Source organism: Pseudophryne corroboree, chromosome 11 (assembly GCF_028390025.1).
Source record: "Pseudophryne corroboree isolate aPseCor3 chromosome 11, aPseCor3.hap2, whole genome shotgun sequence".
In the NCBI taxonomy this organism is placed as follows: Eukaryota; Metazoa; Chordata; class Amphibia; order Anura; family Myobatrachidae; genus Pseudophryne; species Pseudophryne corroboree.
Genome location: NC_086454.1, coordinates 137309891 through 137322762, shown reverse-complemented (window position 1 = coordinate 137322762; position 12872 = coordinate 137309891).

Here is a 12872-nt window from a genome sequence, read left to right as displayed (position 1 = left end):
CAGCTCACACCCCAGCGCCAAAGTGCAGGTCTGAAAAACACCCTCAAGTGTCAGAGCTGCAGCGCTATAATATGTATGTACATAATCTGCCCCCCCTCCCCCCTCGTTTTATAGCCCCTGGTACTTGCTGCTGTGAGGAAGGACCAGCGCTGCTGCTTGGAGAAGGAAATGGCGCTGAGTCAGCCTGGAGGAAGAAGCCCCGCCCCCAACATGGCGCGCTTCTTCCCGCTTATTTTTACATGTTTATCCTGGCGTCCTGCACCCAGCGGTGTGACCAGTCCAGGAGCCTGGCGCGCACTGAGCAAATCATGCTGCGCGGTACCTCTATATGCCGTCTTTGTTGATGAGAAGATGTCTTTTCCTCACATACTCACCTGTCTTCTGACTTCTGGCTTGAAGAGGGGGGACGGCAAGCTGTGGGAGCGAGCATCCAGGAGAGCCCGGCGTTCATCTCCCCTCAGGAACTGAAGGCATCCTATCAGCAGCAGCAGAGCCCTGAAACTCATTAGAAGTGGGTCTAGACTGCTCTCCTCTGTTTCCCCACGAAGCAGGGAGTCTGTAGCCAGCAGATCTCCCCAAAATAAAAATCCTAACATTAAGTCTTTTCAGAGAAACTCTAAGAGCTCCCCCGAGTGCCTCCATCTCTCGCAGGGCACATTTTCTAAACTGAGTCTGGGGAGGGATATAGAGGGAGGAGCCAGGTCACGCCCCCTTTGAAAGTCTTAAAGTGCCCATGTCTCATGCGGATCCGTCTATAACCCATGGTTCTTTTGGTGTCCCCAACATCTTCAAGGACGTAATAGAAAGTGAAGACTTCAAGGGCTGCACCAGTGTGTATACAGGTTGAGTATCCCATATCCAAATATCCGAAATACGGAATATTCCGAAATACGGACTTTTTTGAGCGAGAGTGAGATAGTGAAACTTTTGTTTTCTGATGGCTCAATGTACACAAACTTTGTTTAATAAACACAGTTATTAAAAATATTGTATTAAATGACCTTCAGACTGTGTATGTAAGGTGTATATGAAACATAAATGAATTGTGTGAATGTAGACACACTGGGGGAAATTTACTAAGCTCCCGATTTTGACCGAGATGCCGTTTTTTCATCAAAGTGTCATCTCGGTAATTTACTAAGCACTAATCACGGCAGTGATGAGGGCATTCGTAATTTTTTGCAAGTTCAGGTAAAAAATTACGAATGAATACACCATCGGTCAAAACGCGGCTGTTTAAGTATGAATCTCGGTCATTTACTAAGAAGTGCAAAGCAAAAAAAGAACAAACACTGCCGTGAAAAATTACAACTCGTAAAAAAGTGCTAAAAAAAAACAGACCTGCTTTTTTTATTTGTGATTGGATAGGCATGCACGGATCCATGAGATCCGTGCATGTATATCAGTGGGAAGGGGTGGGAAAGTGCTTATTTTTTCAAAAAAAATTGCGTGGGGTCCCCCCTCCTAAGCATAACCAGCCTCGGGCTCTTTGAGCCGATCCTGGTTGCAGAAATATGGGGAAAAAAATGACAGGGGTTCCCCCATATTTAAGCAACCAGCATCGGGCTCAGCGCCTGGTCCTGGTCCCAAAAATACGGGGGACAAAAAGAGTAGGGGTCCCCCGTATTTTTAAAACCAGCACCGGGCTCCACTAGCTGGACAGATAATGCCACAGCCGGGGGTCACTTTTATATAGTGCCCTGCGGCCGTGGCATCAAAAATCCAACTAGTCACCCCTGGCCGGGGTACCCTGGGGGAGTGGGGACCCCTTCAATCAAGGGGTCCCCCCCCCAGCCACCCAAGGGCCAGGGGTGAAGCCCGAGGCTGTCCCCCCCCATCCAATGGGCTGCGGATGGGGAGGCTGATAGCCTTTGTTGTAAAAGAAAAGATATTGTTTTTAGTAGCAGTACTACAAGTCCCAGCAAGCCTCCCCCGCATGCTGGTACTTGGAGAACCACAAGTACCAGCATGCGACGGAAAAACGGGCCCGCTGGTACCTGTAGTACTACTACTAAAAAAATACCCAAAAAAAGACAAGACACACACACCGTGAAAGTATAATTTTATTACATACATACACACATACATACATACATACTTACCTTAAGTTCCCACGCAGGTCGGTCCTCTTCTCCAGTAGAATCCAAGGGGTACCTGTTGAAGAAATTATACTCACGAGATCCAGGGGTCCAGGCTCCTCGGGAAATCCAGGGGTAATCCACGTACTTGACAAAAAAAAAAAACGGTGTCCCGACCACGAACTGAAAGGGGACCCATGTTTGCACATGGGTCACCTTTCCACGAATGCCAGAAACCCACTCTGACTGATGTCTAAGTGGGTTTCATCAGCCAATCAGGGAGCCCCACGTTGTAGCACTCTCCTGATCGGCTGTGTGGTCCTGTCCTCACTGACAGGCAGCACACGGCAGTGTTACAATGTAGCGCCTATGCGCTACATTGTAACCAATGATGGGAACTTTCTGCCCTGCGGTTGACCTAAAGTGACGTCACCGCTGAGCAGAAAGTTCCCATCATTGGTTACAATGTAGCGCATAGGCGCTACATTGTAACACTGCCGTGTGCTGCCTGTCACTCAGTACAGGAGCACACAGCCGATCAGGAGAGTGCTACAACGTGGCACTCCCTGATTGGCTGAAGAAACCCACTTAGACATCAGTCAGAGTGGGTTTCTGGCATTCGTGGAAAGGAGTCCCATGTGAAAACATGGGGCCCCTTTCAGTTCGTGGCTCGGCTTTCCGTTTTCTTATTTTATGCAAGTACGTGGATTACCCCTGGATTTCCCGAGGAGCCTGGACCCCTGGATCTCGTGAGTATAATTTCTTCAACAGGTACCCCTTGGATTCTACTGGAGAAGAGGACCGACCTGCGTGGGAACTTAAGGTAAGTATGTATGTATGTGTGTATGTATGTAATAAAATTATACTTTCACGGTGTGTGTGTCTTGTCTTTTTTTGGGTATTTTTTTAGTAGTAGTACTACAGGTACCAGCGGGCCCGTTTTTCCGTCGCATGCTGGTACTTGTGGTTCTCCAAGTACCAGCATGCGGGGGAGGCTTGCTGGGACTTGTAGTACTGCTACTAAAAACAATATCTTTTCTTTTACAACAAAGGCTATCAGCCTCCCCATCCGCAGCCCATTGGATGGGGGGGGACAGCCTCGGGCTTCACCCCTGGCCCTTGGGTGGCTGGGGGGGACCCCTTGATTGAAGGGGTCCCCACTCCCCCAGGGTACCCCGGCCAGGGGTGACTAGTTGGATTTTTGATGCCACGGCCGCAGGGCACTATATAAAAGTGACCCCCGGCTGTGGCATTATCTGTCCAGCTAGTGGAGCCCGGTGCTGGTTTTAAAAATACGGGGGACCCCTACTCTTTTTGTCCCCCGTATTTTTGGGACCAGGACCAGGCGCAGAGCCCGATGCTGGTTGCTTAAATATGGGGGAACCCCTGTCATTTTTTTCCCCATATTTTTGCAACCAGGATCGGCTCAAAGAGCCCGAGGCTGGTTATGCTTAGGAGGGGGGACCCCACGCATTTTTTTTAATGATTTTACAGTGTTTAATTTAAAAAAAAAAAAAAACCCCAGCACGGATCACACAGATCCGGCCGAGATTGATTGTAAAAAAAGTCGGCAGTGTTTTGCTAATCACTGCCGTAAAAATAGGTAAAAAACCACGAATGACATCGACATCGGAACAAAAGAAATACCCGAATACGACAGCTTAGTAAATCCATCGTAATCAATTCAAAAAGTTGCAATTTTACACTGTCGATGTCATTCGTGATTGAACTTGGACATAATTCTGGAAAATACGAATCTTAGTAAATTTACCCCACTTTGTTTAATGCACAAAGTTATAAAAAATATTGGCTAAAATTACCTTCAGGCTGTGTGTATAAGGTGCATATAAAACATAAATGCATTCTGTGCTTAGATTTAGGTCCCACTGCCATGATATCTCATTATGGTATGCAATTATTCCAAAATACGGAAAAATCCGATATCCAAAATACCTCTGGTCCCAAGCATTTTGGATAAGGGATACTCAACCTGTATGTCTTTTGACATTCACTGCTGCAGCTCGATCTCTCCCCAGCGGCACTGTACACTCCTGAGCCCTGGTATCCGGGTAACTACAGCAGGAGGCTCCGGTTTTCTTCCATGGTCAGGCACACACGACGGGGGCTCTCCGGGATCGCGTGGCCGCGCTTCGGGTGGTGGTGAGTGGGTCCCGTTTGCGGGACCTGTACTTTATCGTGATCCGGCTTGGTCACTGGGAGGCGAGCCGCGCTGCTGGTGGTGGACACCGTGGCAGTACAGGCGATCCCACTAGATCACCAGGGCATGGGTGCAGGTCAGGTTTTCCCTTAAAACCATTTTAATAGTAGCCCACAGTACCCGGTGGTTTTGCCAGCAGGGGGATAAGGCTTAGACCTGGAGCCCCTCCCCCAGGGCACCATTTCCCGCAAATGTTCCCGCCCTGGAGCTGCATATCTGTCTCTCCCTCACTGCCTGTCAGTGTCTGGGCACCATTTATCTCAGCTACACTGTTCCTGGGACTGCTTGGGCAAATCCTCCTGTGTAAAGCCGCCTGGTTGTCAGAGCTGTGACTTTACATGACACTTAAGTATTCTACCTGCCTATTAGACAGTGTTAGTTCAGAAAGAGTGCATTTAGGCAGGGTTTTCTAGTACAATTACCCTGTGATATACATCCAATTCTTACTGTGCAGTGTTATATCTATTGACTACAGAGCTATATAAGCTGGTCCAGTGCAGTATTATTGTTAGTAATAACCCCTGCATTGTACAACTGTGACTATATGTGTGCATTAGCTTGCTGAGTGGTTTCCATTTCGTGTCTCTCATATATTCTATAACCTGAGGGGGCTTGGTGCGTCAGGTTTTATATTTATATAGGATTTTCACAAGATATACTGTAATACGTATTTTTCTCTGTGATTTTAGTCACCATATCTCCTATATCTCTGCTTGTGCTGACTAGACTGCGCAGGGGTTTGGGTAAGAGGTATTGTGCTGCTTCCAATTGTACTGTGTTACCTGATACTGCAAGTTATATCATGTCTGCTTCTGAAGGTAACGGTTCTGGGGCGGAACACACTGCAGGTATTGCTGAAGCCACAGATCCATATTAGGAGAATATAGCAGCTGTGGGCTCTGGTTCTGGGGGCTCCTTGCCCCCTAGTGGGACTGTGGCAACGGAGGTACATACTGACCCACCATGGGCTGCTTTTTCCACGCTTCTGCATACGCTAGTTAATAAACTAACACCCCCTTTGGGACCCCCTATGCCGGTGCAACCGTATGTGGTCCCTGCCGCTAACCCGCCGTGGGCGGACAATTTATCTGCTCAATTGAAGAAGTTGCACCAGTCCCTGACTACTAAAAAGTCTGACCCTCGCTCGCCCAAGCCCAAGGGGTCTCCTAAGCGAGCTTTTATCTCCTCACAATCCACTGCTGTCACTGACACCTCGTCTGATGAAGATGGCACTTACACTAACCCTACAGATTCTGACACAGATACGGCTGTTGGCAGAGCCGGCCTTAGGCATAGGCAAACTAGGCAAATGCCTAGGGCATTTGGTATGCTTAGGGGCACCAGCAGCTTCTGCTGATTAAAATGATATGCAGCATGCCTATATTCTGTGTGACTGCGGCTGTATCTGCATATGAAATGCTACGTTGTGTGTATTCCTGGAAATCACTGTAATGTAGCATTTCGTATGCAGATACAGCCGCAGTTGCACACAGCATATAGGCATGCCGCATATCATTTTAATCAACAGAAGCTGCTTGTGCATCCTAGCCACATAGTACTGCAAATAATATGATGCATTTTCATAAACAAAAGGCGCCCAACGTTAGCAGAGCTGCCAGCTGATTCATGCCAGGCATCTCCTGCAGAACTAGCGGCGGTGCTAAGGGGCACCAGCCAAAATCTTGCCTAGGGCATCATATTGGTTAGGGCCGGCTCTGGCTGTTGGGGAGGGTAGTTCACATGTGGATGTTCCTGATCTTTTGGAGGCTATTAAGTTGATTTTACAGATTACGGATGATCCCGAGCCATCCGTCCCTCCTAAGAAACGAGATAGGTTCAAGCGTCAGAAGGTGGCTAAACAAGTTTTACCTCACTCTGACCACCTAGTGGATATACGTCAGGAACCCTGGGAAAACCCGGGTAAGAAGTTTGTGCCTCAAAAGTAGATGCTGGCTCGCTATCCCCTCACGCCAGAGCTGTCTAAAAATTGGAAAACGCCTCCTCCAGTAGACTCACATGTGGCTAGGATGATGGTTTCCTCAGCTCTACCTGTCACTACCGTCACGTCTCTAAAAGAGCCTACGGATAAACGTGTAGAGGGTTGTCTGAAAGCGATTTACACCATCAGGGGTGCTGCACAAAGGCCCACTATTGCAGCAACATGGGCTGCGGAGGCTATTGAAGCATGGGCCTTGGAGTTAGAAGCTGAAATCTCTTTTGACCATGCTAGACAATGCTTGTCATATATTGTCACAGCTCCTCACTATATTAAAGAGGCGGCTTCTGATGCCGGTATCCTAGCAGCCAAGGCCTCTACTACGTCAGTCCTGGCTCGCCGGATATTGTGGCTGAGATCCTGGTCTGTGGATCTGGACTTTAGAAAAACCCTGGAGGTACTCCCTTTCAAGGGAGATATTCTGTTTGGGGAGGACTTAAATAAGATTGTGGCTGACTTGGCTACTGCCAAAACCGCCTGTCGGCCAAGTACCGCTCCTTCTGTGTCGAAGGCTAAAGGTACTTCCTTTCGCCCCTTTCGTTCTGCAGGTAAAGCAAAAGGTCAGGCGTACAAAAAGCAGGCACGCACTTCCAAACCTGGTAAGCCAAAGCCCAAAAGAGCCTGGGCGTCCTGTCAGCCAGCTTCCAAGACCGATAAGTCTGCCGCATGATGGGGCGGGCCTCCCCCTGGGAGATCCCAGGGTGGGGGTCCGGCTTCTAGGGTATACCCAGGAATGGTTGAAGACCACTTCAGATGCCTGGGTACGGTATGTCGTCAATCGAGGTTACGCCATAGCCTTCAAAAACCGACCCCCTCATCGATTTTGCTGGACAGACGTCCCGTTGGACCAGACAAAGGTAAACACTCTACATTCGGTGGTACAGACCCTCCTGGATACAGGAGTCGTAGTACAGGTGCCTCTTGCGCAGAGGGGCCTGGGGTACTATTCTCCGCTGTTTCTTGTCCCGAAACCGAATGGGTCCTCCCCGCCCATTCTCAACCTCAAGGCATTGAACAGGTTTGTGAAGGTTTCCAAGTTCCGTATGGAAACCCTTCGCTCTATAGTTCTGGCATTGGAACCTGGGGACTACATGGTCTCCCTGGACATACAGGATGCTTCCCTGCATATTCCTATAGCAGCGTCACATCAGCAATACCTGAGATTTGCGATCGGCAACCTCCATTACCAGTTTCGGGCGTTACCTTTTGGTTTAACTACGGCTCTGCGAGTCTTCACCAAGTTATGGCGGTGATGACGGTGGTACTCCGCCGTCAAAGGGTCAGGATACTGCCGTATCTGGATGACTTGTTAATCCTGGCAAATTCCCCAGAACTTCTCCTACGTCATCTGGATATGACTGTCCGGTTTCTACAAGCCCACAGGGGGCTCATCAACTGGAAGAAATCCTCCCTGGTCCCTGCTCAGAGCATGATGCACCTGGGAGCGCTATTGGACACTCACAACCAGAGGTTGTTTTTGTCTCAGGAGAAATTCCTGAAGCTTCAGGACAGGATTCGTTGCTTCCTTTCTCGCCTGCAGGTGTCGATACATTCGGCGATGCAGGTGCTGGGCCTCATGGTATCAGCATTCGACATGGTGGAGTATGCTCAATTCCATTCTCGCCCCCTCCAGAAGCTGAGTCTAGCCAAGTGGGACGGCCAGCCTCACCGGATCAGGTCTCACATTGACTCTGGAGGTCCGTCTGTCGCTGCTCTGGTGGCTCCAGGACCGACAATTGTGCAGGGGCCATCCCTTCTGGATATCCAACTGGGTCCTGTTGACGATAGATGCCAGTCTAAGAGGTTGGGGCGCGGTGCTGGAGCAACACTCCCTTCAGGGTCGTTGGACCAAGGAGGAATTCCTCCTCTCGATCAACATTCTGGAATTGCGGATGGTCTTCAATGCGTTGAACCTGGCCCAGCATTTAATTCAGAACTGTCCTGTTCAAGTACAGTCAGACAATGCCACCACAGTGGCTTACATAAATCATCAAGGCGGCACTCGAAGCAGTTTGGCAATGAAGGAAGTCTAACGGATTCTACATTGGGTGGAACGCCATCTACTGGCCATATCGGCAATATTCATTCCGGGAGTCCTGAATTGGGAAGCGGACTTTCTCAGTCATCAGGACGTACATGCCGGCGAGTGGGCCCTCCATCCAGATGTGTTTTAACTCCTAGTGGAAAAGTGGGGCCTTCCAGACGTAGATCTGATGGCGTCTCGACACAATCACAAGGTTCCGGTCTTCGGAGCAAGGACAAGGGATCCTCAAGCAGCATTCGTGGATGCGCTAGCGGTGCCGTGGAGGTTTCGGCTGCCGTTCGTGTTCCCTCCAGTGTCACTCCTGCCCAGGGTAATTTGGAAGTTCAAGCAAGAAAAAGGAAATCTGCTTCTCATAGCTCCAGCGTGGCCCAGACGGCACTGGTTCTCAGACCTGCAAGGCCTATCGTCAGAGCGTCCAATTCTACTTCCACAACGCCCAGACCTCCTTGTTCAGGGCCCCTGTGTCTACCAGGACCTAGCCCGGCTGTCTTAGACGGCGTGGCTCTTGAAGCTTCCGTCTTAAGGGCTAAAGGGTTTTCTGAGGCAGTCATTCAAACTATGTTGCGGGCCAGGAAACCGGCTTCGGCTTGGATTTACTATAGGGTCTGGCATTCTTACTTTGTTTGGTGTGCATCTAACGATTATGACGCTTCCAAGTTTAGTATAGCCAAGTTGTTGGCTTTTATTCAGCAGGGCCTGGACTTAGGCATGCGTCTAGCCTTCCTCAAGGTTCAAATATCTGCCTTGTCGGTGTGGTTGCAGAGAAAAATTGCGACCTTACCTGATGTGCATACCTTTACTCAGGGTGTGTTGCGTATCCAACCTCCCTATGTCCCGCCTTTGGCTCCTTGGGACTTGTAGGTGGTTTTGGAGGTGTTACAAGAGTCTCCGTTTGAACCTCTTGGTTCAGCTGATCTTAAGTGGCTTTCCCTTAAGGTGGTGTTTCTGCTGGCTGTTGATTCGGCTAGAAGAGTGTTGGATTTGGGTGCCTTGTCTTGTAGTTCCCCATATCTGATATTTCACGGTGACCGGGCGGTTCTTAGGACTCGTCCCGGATATTTACCTAAGGTGGTTTCTTCGTTCCACCTTAACCAGGAGATTGTGGTTCCGGCACTTGTTTCTCCTGATCGGTCTCCCAAAGAGCGGTCTTTGGATGTGGTACAGGCTCTCCGTATCTATGTGAAGAGAACTGATTCTCTCTTTGTGCTGTTTGGATTTAACAAACGGGGCTGGCCTGCTCACAAGCAAACTTTGGCCAGATGGATTAGAATGGTGATTGCACATGCTTATTTGAGGGCTGGTCTCTCGGCTCCTGCTCACATTATGGCCCATTCTACTCGGTCTGTTGGACCTTCTTGGGCGGCCTGCCGTGGTGCGACCCTTGAACAATTGTGTACCTCGCAGAAAGAGTTTTAATAAAGGTAAGTTCTTACCATAAAACTCCTTTTCTTGTAGTCCGTAGAGGATGCTGGGGTCCACATTAGTACCATAGGGGATAGACAGGTCCCTTGAGAGCCATGGGCACTTTAAAAATAGGATTTTGATACCTACCGGTAAATCCTTTTCTCGTAGTCCGTAGAGGATGCTGTGGTCCACATTAATACCATAGGGTATAGACGGGTCCACCAGGAGCCATTGCCACTTTAAGAGTTTGAGAGTGTGGGCTGGCTACTCCCTCTATGCCCCTCCTACCAGACTCAGTCTAGAAACTGTGCCCGAGGATACAACATACTTCTAGAGAAGGATTTTACACAGATAGTGGTGAGATTCATACAAGCTCACACATACAAGGCACGTCAAGTCAACTAGCTTGAACTACTCAGCAACTGCTGAAATATTACTTACCAAGTAACAATGCAGTACTCAACTAAAATGAAGTTGTACTGAACCAAATAAAAAATGCAGGCAAACGAAGCGCTGGGCAGGCGCCCAGCATCCTCTACGGACTACGAGAAAAGGATTTATTGGTAGGTACCAAAATCCTATTTTCTCTTACGTCCTAGAGGATGCTGGGCTCCACATTAGTACCATGGGGATGTACCAAAGCTCCCAGAATGGGAGGGAGAGCGTGGAGGCTTCTGCAGAACTGACTGACTGAACTTCAGATCATCAGCAGCCAAAGTATCAAACTTGTAAAACTTTGCAAACAAGTTCAACCCAGACCCAGTTGCAGCTCAGCAAAGTTGCAATGCCGAGACACCCCGGGCAGCCGCCCAGGAAGACCCCACTTTACAAGTAGAGTGGGCCTTAACAGATTTTGGACACGGCAGTCCTGCTGTAGAATAAGCGTGCTGGATAGTTTACCTAATCCAGCGAGAAATAGTCTGCTGAGAAGCAGGACTTCCAGTTTTCTTGGGATCATACAGGACAAACCGAGAGTCCGACTTTCAGTGACGAGAAGATCTCTTCACATAAATTTTCAGAGCCCTTACAACATCCAAGGACGTTGAAGTAATTGAGGAGTAAGTAGCCACTGGCACCACAATAGGTTGGTTGATATGAAATGCAGACACAACCTTCGGAAGAAACTGCTGACGAGTCCATAGCTCAGCTCTATCTTCATGGAAGATTAAATAAGGGCTTTTACATGATAAAGCCCCCAGCTCGGACACACGTCTAGCAGAAGCTAAGGCCAACAGAGTGACCGCCTGCCATGTAAGAAATTTGAACTCTACGTCCTGTAGAGGTTCAAACCAATCCGACTGGAGGAACTGCAACACCACGTTAAGGTCCCAAGGCGCCATAGGCGGTACAAAGGGAGGTTGGATATGCAAAACTCCCTTCAAAAAGGTCTGAACCTCAGGGAGGGCAGCCAATTGTTTTTGAAAAGAAAATAGATAGGGCTGAAATCTGGACCTTCACAGATCCCAACCTCAGACCCATATCCACTCCTGCTTGCAGGAAGAGGAGGAAACGTCCCAGTTGAAACTCCACCGTAGGAAACTTCTTGGACTCACACCAAGAGACATATTTCTTCCAAATATGATGGTAATGTTTAGACGTTACCCCTTTCCTAGCCTGTATGAGGGTAGGAATAACCTTCTTCGGAATGCCCTTTCGAGCAAGAATCAGGCGCTCAACTTCCATGCCATCAAACTTAGCCACAGTAAGTCTTGATAGGCAAACGGCCCCTGCTGCAGCAGGTCTTCCCGAAGAGGAAGAGGCCTCGTATCTTCTTGCAGTAGATTCAGAAGGTCCGCGTACCAAGCCCTTCTTGGCCAGTCTGGGGCTATGAGGATCGCTTGAACCCTTGTCCTCTTTATGAGCTTTAGGATTCTTGTGATGAGTGGGAGTGGTGGAAACATGTACACTGACTGGAACACCCACGGAGACACCAGGGCATCCACTGCCACTGCCTATGGGTCCCTCAACCTGGAACAATAACGTTGAAGCTTCTTGTTAAGACGAGAGGCCATCACGTCTATTACGGGTAAACCCCAAAGATATGTTATTTCCTTGAACACCTCCGGATGGAGTCCCCACTCTCCTGGATGGAGATCGTGTCTGCTGAGGAAGTCTGCTTCCCAGTTGTGTACTCCCGGAATGAAGATGGCTGACAGCGCTAACGCATGCTTTTCTGTCCAGAGGAGTATTCTTGTCACCTCTGACATTGCCGCTCTGCTCTTCGTTCCGCCTTGTCGGTTTATGTAAGCCACTGTTGTTACGTTGTCCGGCTGCACTTGAATGGCCAGATTTCTCAGAAGAGGGGCCGTCTGAAGAAGTCTGTTGTAGACGGCCCTTAGTTCCAGGATGTTGATGGGCAGGCCGGCTTCCAGGCTTGACCACCATCCTTGGAAGGTTACTCCTTCAGTGACTGCTCCCCAGCCCCAAAGGCTCGCATCCGTGGTTAGAAGGACCAAGCGCTGAATCCCAAACCTGCGTTCCAACAGAAAGTGAGTCAATTGGAGCCACCAGAGGAGCGAAATCCTGGTCTTTGGCGGCAAACTAATTCTCTGGTGCATGTGGAGGTGAGATCCCGACCACTTGTCCAGGAGATCCAGTTGGAAGGTCCGAGCGTGGAACCTGCCGTACTGGAGAGCCTCGTAAGAGGCCACCATCTTTCCCAATAGGCGAATGCATTGATGAACCGACACCCGGAGTGGCTTCAGGACATCCCGGACCATGGCTTGTATCACCAACGCCTTTTCCTGCGGAAGAAACACCCTCTGATCTTCCGTATCCAGGATCATTCCCAGAAATGACAACCTCTGGGTTGGTTCCAAATGTGTCTTTGGAAGGTTCAGAATCCAACCGTGACTCTGGAGCAGTCGCGTTGTGAGAACAATGGACTGCCGCAGCCTCTCCTTGGACGATACCTTTATCAGCAGGTCGTCCAGATATGGAACTATGTTCACACCCTGCTTGCGGAGGAGAATCATCATTTCCGTCATCACCTTGGTAAACACCCTCGGCACTGTGGAGAGGCCGAATGGCAGTGCCTGGAACTGGAAATGACAGTCCAGCAATGCGAAGCGGAGATAAGCCTGATGCGGCAGCCAGATCAGAATGTGGAGGTACACATCTTTGATATCCAGT